Raw genomic sequence first — 10,234 nt, forward strand, 5'->3', positions numbered from 1 at the left:
ACACAGTGCCAGGACCGGGCCGGGGCGGACCGGAGCGAGCCGTCACACGGACTTTCAGGAGCGCCACCGTCGCCGGACCGTTCCGGGGCCGGGGCGACCGGGCCATCATCTCTATATTATAGTATCTCTATGCGTTGACACTATCGTTGAGTCTCCGAGCGCGAGACAGGCCGGGCCGGGCTGTCCGAGCTCACCGAGCCGTCCAAATAACGGACTGTTCATGACAAATGTCACAAATGTCAATCATATTGAAAAAATTGGTTCGATGGGAAGCAAGTCGATATAGAAATAAATAATAAAATCAAAATATTGGCCCTGGCTGCCATAATAGCTGATGAAGAGAATACTGCATACTCTGGGCAATTGTGCATTTGGACATTTCGCGGACACTTTCGGAAAAAGGAGAATTACACAACATTATGTGAAGAGCTTTATTTCCACATGACCCGAGACTCTTTCGAAGCCACCGTGTTCTCTGCTTAAGGTAATGGAAATACAATGCGTGTATATTGTCTCAAATAATCATGTGCCGAAGCATATTAAACTATTAAAAGGAAAAGGGATGACCGGTTCTCCATACAAACATAGTCCCCATTTTCCTCTCTGGATATTGATATTCCCTTCGTTCTACATCCAACTTTGTAATAGTACATTACGATACAAGTGCGAAAAATAGGAAATTCGAAACAAGTGGCGATAAATTTAAACACGACCGAAGGGAGTGTTTTAAATCGACACGAGTTGCGAATTACTTATTCGCACATGTATCGTACAACGTTTTACAGTACATGGCTCTTTAAATGTTCGACACAGTAACGTAATATGCTAATTTTCGCAATAGTGCGGTAAAGTAGCAACATATGTACTGTAAAAATATTATCCGTAATGGGGACTACGTTTGTATGGAAAAGCGGTCTCGTTTTGAGGTAGGTAACTAGGCAGATTACTTAGAGATTGACTCATCACAAGCTGCCCTAAGTGCTTCTTAGCGAGTAGACAGGCCTATTGTTTTTCAGTATTATTTTCTTCTATTGAGGTGTGCATTTGTGTTGTATTGCAAAAATATATCCGTTGGGGTTCAGTGATACCCGATAGATATTAACCCTGAATCACAAATGATCATTTTGCTTAATGCCGCGTTTTTGCATTATTTTCTCCCATCAATCCTATCATAGACTTGTTCCGTTTCAGGAATGCATGAAAAACTTAAGTTTAAAAGAGAAGATATTTAAAATGGCTGTTAGGAATACCACAACATTTTAAAGTATCGATATAAGATAATCATCTACAAACATTCAGCTATAGAGAAATACGCGTACACCACTAAGAATGTCGGTGGTGCGCTCTCAAAGTAAAAAAAATAACCTTTAAGTTCGGTACACTAAGATAGAATTGTCTAACAAGTACAAAAAATAAACTACTTACTGGCTTACTTACTTCTTGCGGAAAAGGAATTTTTGATCTATAATACGAGTGGGTTAGGTAGTTGAAATTTACAGTGTGCATTTTATGGTTCCGTAGCCAAAATGGCAAAAACCCTTACAGTTTCGTCATGTCCATCTGTCTGTCTATCTGTCTGTCCGTATGTCACAGCTATTTTACTCAAAAACTATAAGATAACCAAAAGAGAAAAGTGGAAAGTAGGTATTTTTTATACTACGTTGGTGGCCGGCCTGATGGTAAGCTACTACTTAGTTTAGAAGTTCAAATGTATAAAAATATAATTTTTAGGCACGCCATACATGTAACTAAAAGTGAAAAGGTTATTCAAGTAAAAGAGTATTAAATTTAAGATTTTATTAAGTAAGTGAGATGGCAAAGGAGTCTTGCGTAGCCCGTCATGCTAGCCCGAAATGATATGAACGCTCTGACGTCGGGCTACAGCGGCGGCCTCATATTGAGAAAGTCGGGCGTAGCCCTTGTGCTATGCGTGCTCTAAGGCCGAGGGCCCCCTCATAACAAATGTATCGGGGGTAGCATTACGTACCTAAGTAGCTTCCTCATACTAAAAAGTCGTGCAGAAGAAGATAACAATATAATTTTTTCAATAAGTATGTCAATTCCAGATTTTCTGTGTTTCTTAAATGTATAGTAACATGGCAGCAGTTTTCATCTTTAGGGTTCCGTACCCAAACGGGACCCTATTACTAAGACTCCGCTGTCCGTCCGTCCGTCTGTCACCAGGCTGTATCTCATGAACCGTGATAGACAGTTGAAATTTTCAAAGATGACGTATTTCTGTTGCCACTATAACAACATAGTATTGTGTTCCTGCCGGTGAGTAAGGTTGCCAGAGCTCAACGAGGGGAAGGAGGGTTGTTAGGCTCGGCAACGCGCATATAATTCCTCTGGAGTTGCAGGCGTACATAGGCTATGGAGACTGCTTACCATCAGGTGGGCCGTATGCTTGTTTGCCACCAACGTAGTATATAAAAAACCAAATACTAAAAAAATTACGGAATCACGTTGGGCGAGTCCGACTCGCCCTTGTCCGGTTTTTGTATTTATTCGTAAGCTTGCATTAATTGCCATGGCACTTTAGGCTTAGCTTGTAAGTACAGTCGAGGAAATTGATTCTTTAGCAGTTAACGTGTCACGTTACAATGGACAGCTCTTACCATAAGTATGTACAGCCAAATTTACTTGAACCGCAAGTTGCTAAAGAATCAATTTCCGCGACCGTACTAATAGGATATTCTTTGCTAATAGGTCTAATAAATAATATGTTGCGGACTCTTTTCTTAAACCTTTTTACTTGTATACTTTTTACGACATTTGACGCTGTCATGTTATTCAAATAGTAAAATAAATCTGACAAGAGAGAAAATTGTGATCTTATTTACAGAAAGATACTTAATGTATGAAAAAATAAGCAAAAATAAGAATGAATGTTTTGTGAGTGTGAAACAATTTTATTTTCTTTGACAAATAGAGCACTGCATTGCATTAACGATTATTATTATTTTAATTTGTATGTCTTTCCCATCACGGAACAATGGTATTCCGGACCTTTGAGAAGCGTGCGCCGAGCCCTAACCTAACGTAGAGGCCCTTTTGACACGTTCATGAAATGTAAGATGTACACCGAGCTGATGCTGCCCTTGCCCATGTCATAGGACGCACGCAGAGGCAGGCCCGACAGGGTGTAAGGACTATTGAGAGTTGTTGGAATCTAAAATAAACTAGGTTATTGTGTGAAAGCGATGGGCTAAACACTGAGCTATGGGATAAAAAACCAGACGCCTGCCTAATAAAACGGTATACAATTTTATTTCCGGCAGACGACACAAAAAGCGACATCTGGGATGGCTCAAGAGTAACACTGGTGTGAGCGGCTCAGGGGTATCGAGAGGCGTGCACCGCTTTCAACCCAGTGGCTGTAACAGCCACTGTGCCAACTCGCGTCTTGCACTTCCACCCTTGGAACTTATAGCTCTAACGACTCCACCCTGGCCGGCCGGCCAAGGCAACCCAGAAGCAGATAATCCTGTCCCACCCACCCTCCTTCGAATGACAGAACTCCCTAGGAACACACGATCGTTACTCCCCAACTGCATGCCACAAGCTGCCCGAAGTTGACTGATTGCACTGGTAAAATCAGCGGGCCATAGATTATTAGTTTGCAGTTCCTAAAAGCCATTGCTGAAAGGATGTGTAGCTGTCATATACAAAAACAATGGGTAGACAGTCTCAAAGGGTATGTCTTATGATAAATAGTTTCATGCCGCAGTAAAATAATGTGATTTGTAGTATTTAGTTTTAAAATATATTTTTATAATGTGTATGCTAATCTTAAGGTATTTATCTATGGGCCGCTAGTTGCCTGAAATAAATTATGATAGATAGACGGATAGATGGGGTGTTCTAAGAGAAAGTCGCTTTGAAAATGCTTTTGTCTTGTATGGCAGCTTCCTCAATCAACTGCGTAAAGCTCGAGAAAATACTGCCGAAAGGCTAGGCTAGATAATAAGTTTTTATAAAAGAAACGTCTTTATGGGACCCATAACATTGAAGCAATACAAAAGTTAGAAATGAGAGTCAAATCTGACAATCGTTATCTACGCACGAAACGCAACTTATTAAATGATACTTGATCGTGACGTCATGATTAAGTTAATGCGTTTTATTTGCATTGCATTTACAAAAAGAGGAGCTTTCGAGTTTCGAGGATTATGTTTTTAAAATACGTGTATATTACGTAGGTTTGTTTGTATTGATTTTTTGATTCTAGAAATAATAGTTGTATAACCTTAATATGTATGTAGGTAAGTACTAAGTACATAAAAGGTACCGAAATAGGTCAGAAGAGCAGTAAATTCAATATTACTATACAGTATATCCAAAAAGAGCGCTATGATAAGTAAAAGTTCCTTTTTAGGGTTCAGTACCCAAAGGGTAAAACGGGAGCCTATTACTAAGACTCCGCTGTCAGTACGTCTATCCGTCTGTCACCAGGCTGTATCTCATAAACCGTGATAGTTAGTTGATATTTTCAAAGATGATGTATTACTGTTGCCGCAATAACAACAAATACTAAAAACTACGGTACCCTAGATGGGCGAGTCCGGCTCGCATTTGTCTGGTATTATTTAAATATAGGAGGCAAATGAGGAAAGCCCATGAACAGAGGTCGTACCTATCATAGGATAAGTAGATATATATGTACAAAGAAACAGCGGTATGTTAAGTAGATTTTTTTTATATAGTAGGCAAACGAGCAGAGCCCATGAACAGAGGTCATACTCTTATCATAGAATTGGTAGATATGTACAAAGAAACAGCGCTATGTTAAGTAGAATCGATTTTTTTTAAGTAGGAGCTTAACGAGCAGAACTCATGAACAGAGTTCGTATCATAAGATTTGTAGATATGTACATAGAAATGGCGCTATGTTAAGTAGAAGTATTTTTTTTAATATAGGAGGCAAATGAGCAGAGCCCATGAACAGAGGTTGTATCATAGGATAAGTAGATATGTACAAAGAAATGGCACTATGTTAAGTAGATTTTTTTTTTAATATATGAGGCAAACGAGCAGTGCCCACGAACAGAGCTCGTATCAGAAGATTTATAGAGATGTACAAAGGAATGGCGTTATGTTAAGTAGAAGTATTTTTTTTTTAATATAGGAGGCAAACGAGCAGAACCCATGAACAGAGCTCATATCATAAGATTTGTAGAGATGTACAAAGGAATGGCGTTATGTTAAGTAGAAGTATTTTTTTAAATACAGGAGGCAAACGAGCAGAGCCCATGAACAGAGGTCGTATCTTAAGATTTGTAGATATGTACATAGAAATGGCGCTATGTTAAGTAGAAGTATTTTTTTAAATATAGGAGGCAAATGAGCAGAGCCCATGAACAGAGGTTGTATCATAGGATAAGTAGATATGTACAAAGAAATGGCACTATGTTAAGTAGAATTTATTTTTTTTAATATAGGAGGCAAACGAGCAGAGCCCACGAACAGAGCTCGTATCAGAAGATTTATAGAGATGTACAAAGGAATGGCGTTATGTTAACTAGAAGTATTTTTTTTAATATAGGAGGCAAACGAGCAGAACCCATGAACAGAGCTCATATCATAAGATTTGTAGAGATGTACAAAGGAATGGCGTTATGTTAAGTAGAAGTATTTTTTAAATACAGGAGGCAAACGAGCAGAGCCCATGAACAGAGGTCGTATCATAAGATTTGTAGATATGTACATAGAAACGGCGCTATGTTAAGTAGAAGTATTTTTTTAAATATAGGAGGCAAATGAGCAGAGCCCATGAACAGAGGTTGTATCATAGGATAAGTAGATATGTACAAAGAAATAGCACTATGTTAAGTAGAATTTTTTTTTATATAGTGGGCAAACGAGCAGAGCCCACGAACAGAGCTCGTATCAGAAGATTTAAAGAGATGTTCAAAAGAATGGCGTTATGTTAAGTAGAAGTATTTTTTTTAATATAGGAGGCAAACGAGCAGAACCCATGAACAGAGCTCATATCATAAGATTTGTAGAGATGTACAAAGGAATGGCGTTATGTTAAGTAGAAGTATTTTTTTTAATATAGGAGGCAAACGAACAGAGCCCACGAACAGAGCTCGTATCAGAAGATTTATAGAGATGTACAAAAGAATGGCGTTATGTTAAGTAGAAGTATTTTTTTTAATATAGGAGGCAAACGAGCAGAACCCATGAACAGAGCTCATATCATAAGATTTGTAGAGATGTACAAAGGAATGGCGTTATGTTAAGTAGAAGTATTTTTTTAAATACAGGAGGCAAACGAGCAGAGCCCATGAACAGAGCTCATATCATAAGATTTGTAGAGATGTACAAAGGAATGGCGTTATGTTAAGTAGAAGTATTTTTTTAAATACAGGAGGCAAACGAGCAGAGCCCATGAACAGAGGTCGTATCATAAGATTTGTAGATATGTACATAGAAATGGCGCTATGTTAAGTAGAAGTATTTTTTATATAGTGGGCAAACGAGCAGAGCCCACGAACAGAGCTCGTATCAGAAGATTTAAAGAGATGTACAAAGGAATGGCGTTATGTTAAGTAGAAGTATTTTTTTTAATATAGGAGGCAAATGAGCAGAGCCCATGAACAGAGGTTGTATCATAGGATAAGTAGATATGTACAAAGAAATGGCACTATGTTAAGTAGATTTTTTTTTTTTAATATAGGAGGCAAACGAACAGAGCCCACGAACAGAGCTCGTATCAGAAGATTTATAGAGATGTACAAAAGAATGGCGTTATGTTAAGTAGAAGTATTTTTTTTTAATATAGGAGGCAAACGAGCAGAACCCATGAACAGAGCTCATATCATAAGATTTGTAGAGATGTACAAAGGAATGGCGTTATGTTAAGTAGAAGTATTTTTTTAAATACAGGAGGCAAACGAGCAAAGCCCATGAACAGAGGTCGTATCATAAGATTTGTAGATATGTACATAGAAATGGCGCTATGTTAAGTAGAAGTATTTTTTTAAATATAGGAGGCAAATGAGCAGAGCCCATGAACAGAGGTTGTATCATAGGATAAGTAGATATGTACAAAGAAATAGCACTATGTTAAGTAGAATTTTTTTTTATATAGTGGGCAAACGAGCAGAGCCCACGAACAGAGCTCGTATCAGAAGATTTAAAGAGATGTACAAAGGAATGGCGTTATGTTAAGTAGAAGTATTTTTTTTAATATAGGAGGCAAACGAGCAGAACCCATGAACAGAGCTCATATCATAAGATTTGTAGAGATGTACAAAGGAATGGCGTTATGTTAAGTAGAAGTATTTTTTTAAATACAGGAGGCAAACGAGCAGAGCCCATGAACAGAGGTCGTATCTTAAGATTTGTAGATATGTAACTAGAAATGGCGCTATGTTAAGTAGAAGTATTTTTTTAAATATAGGAGGCATATGATCAGAGCCCAGGAACAGAGCTCGTATCAGAAGATTTATAGAGATGTACAAAGGAATGGCGTTATGTTAAGTAGAAGTATTTTTTTTAAATATAGGAGGCAAACGAGCAGAACCCATGAACAGAGCTCATATCATAAGATTTGTAGAGATGTACAAAGGAATGTATGACCTCGTAATTTATTCACCTCGTAAATTATTTGCAGGTGACTAAATAAACACCCTGTATATATTTGTTGTTGTATCAACAAATCAAGCATTTACATTAAAAAAGTGAGTGACATTTAATTAAGTGGAACTGCTGATGAAGACCAGACGGAACACCTCAACTACGCGTATTTCACGTTTGGCGATATCTTCTTCGTTGAGATTGTTCTGCAAGTTATTTTTTAAGCTTCATTTTAGTCAAGATCTATTTCTGATAATGGATCCCAGGAATAATGGATGAAACTCTTCAAATATTTTACATAAAGTATATTTTTATATTTGCATTTAAACAGTGCTATTTGGTGAAACGTGTTCATGAAGATTAGAATATAACTTCTCCTTGACAAGTATTTTACGAGTTAGGGCATAGGTATATTATATGGGCTTACCTATGGGCTATTGTTTTTCATTCAATAGTTTACATATGTGAAAGAGAAAGTATAACAATATGCTTGTTAGACTAAAATAGCTTTAGTTTTGTTAATTTCAAAAACTTAGTAGGTGATAATTATAACATAGGTATAGAATCTTCAAAAATAAAACAGTAGATACAAAGCAGGTGTTATTGGCCCGTCTTTATATATAGAAAATCGATGGCATGATTCCTAGGAACAGATCTTCGTATGTGTTATAGTTTCAAACTTTCCCATACTGAACGATCTAAATAGGCCACCATGTATACCCTACGGAACATTTTATTTCGTTGGATGAATTTAGGGTGTAGGGGAGAAACTACCCAATTATGAGCTACTTACTGAAAACTATCATTAATAGACAATTGTAAGGATATTTAACATTGCCAAAATAAGGTTAAAGGTGCCCTCTAGTAGTACTTAGTCGATATTGTGATACAATGAATGGTATTATAAACATTTTTCTTTTTTCATATACTATGGACATTCCTCGATGGCACCAAGCTGCAACTGGAAAGCGATGATCACACGGCAAATAAAATCGTGAAGACTGTAGCAGCCACGTCTAAGGAGGATGAATGTATCCACATTCAATATTTTTTATTTATTTTTTGTTTGATATGTAAAAATGCACGTTAATAAGGTGGCAAACTATTATTAACAGAGACCGGAATTATTGTGGCATTCTTGAACTGTCATAGAGAGTTCTCATTTATCGACTTCGGGTACACATATATCGATACAACGTAGAACACAAAATATTAAAAAGTTATAAAGTTAATGGATATTTGACTGTAAAAGAAGTAACTGCTTTTTTGCATTTCTTTTTACTTATTAAAAAATAGCTCTATAGTTAGGGAGTACAAGTCCAGTAAGGGTTGCTAGATAGCATCTCTCCAGCAACTCTTACTGAGTTTCAACATAATTACTTATATTTTCAAGAAATGAGAGGGGTAAAAAATTATAACTAACCATATTATTCTCAAAATGTTGGATTGTTTTAAGCATGACATCAGTGGAATACATTTTGAGCGCTGGGATTCGGTGGTTAACAGTCATAGTCGGTCTTTCGCATGTATTGCCGTTATTCTTTAAAAACGGATGGGAAAGTTACTTACATTTTATTCACAAGAAATGCAAAGTAATTTAATCATTCAAATTTTGAAATATTTTATCACCTAGGAATGTAAAATTAACGACGACGACGACTTGTGATGATTTTGAAGTTTAAATAATTTTTGGCGTTGGTGTGGTAATTATACATTAATTCATAACGAGTTCAATTATTCACAACCAGTGGCAGTAAATTAAAACACTATCGAAAGGAGTGTTTTAAATCGAAACGAGTTGCCAATTATCTATTCGCACATATACAACGTTTTACAGTACATATGGCACTTTAAATTTTCGACATAGGCGCGTAAAGTGCTAATTAACGCCCTAGTGCGGTAAAGTAGTACCATATGTACTATAAAAAATGTTGTGTTTCAGTCGTTAGAAAAAATTGTTTAACCCTCGTGTCTTCAAACCCCCGAAACGCTCAAGATTTCCACTTCTCTAAAATACATAACTGTTTTAGCCAAAAATATTAACTGTTGAACTATATTGAAGGCCCGGTTCACATTGAGTGGCTGCACCACTGTGCACATACAAAGTTTATTCTAACTGTAACTTTTTTGACCACATTATTTTCAATATTTCTCGATTTTTAGCGAGGTAAAATTTTTTTGATGTCATGTACCAAATAATACAAAAAGGTACTAAAACTGGGAGTAAGCGTCAGGATGTCAGGACCATGATAGCTATTTATATCGTTATAAATAGCTATCATGGTCCTGACATCCTGACACTTACAATACTACAATACAGTAAGGGCTATAACCGCGAACCACTTCATTAGTTCATCTATTCGCCTCTCTATCACTGCGCGATCTTTCTTTGTGCGAAAGAGAGGCACATAGGCTTCCCCTCCCCCCTGACGAAATTATGCGTTCCACGTCTTAATCATTAATTTAAGAACAATAAAACATACGAAGAGTATTATTGTATTATTTCAGTAGTTACAGTAATAATAGGCATAAAATAGGGAATATTACGCAAAACTCTGCGTAGAGGGCGTTACTAACGCACACGGGGCCTACCGCGAAATGGAAAATCTAAATTGTGGTTTCTGCCTCCATCATTCTTGCATATTCGATA

At 37.1% G+C, this 10,234-nt stretch overlaps 1 long non-coding RNA gene across 1 annotated transcript; it reads left to right on the forward strand.

Moving 5' to 3' along the window:
- Nucleotides 1-4,910: 4,910 nt before the first annotated feature.
- Nucleotides 4,911-7,877, forward strand: LOC133524098 (uncharacterized). Its single transcript, XR_009800326.1, has 2 exons — nucleotides 4,911-6,608; nucleotides 6,818-7,877. It is a non-coding gene; the product is annotated as an uncharacterized LOC133524098 (long non-coding RNA).
- Nucleotides 7,878-10,234: the final 2,357 nt, after the last annotated feature.

Source organism: Cydia pomonella, chromosome 1 (genome assembly GCF_033807575.1).
Source record: "Cydia pomonella isolate Wapato2018A chromosome 1, ilCydPomo1, whole genome shotgun sequence".
NCBI lineage: Eukaryota > Metazoa > Arthropoda > Insecta > Lepidoptera > Tortricidae > Cydia > Cydia pomonella.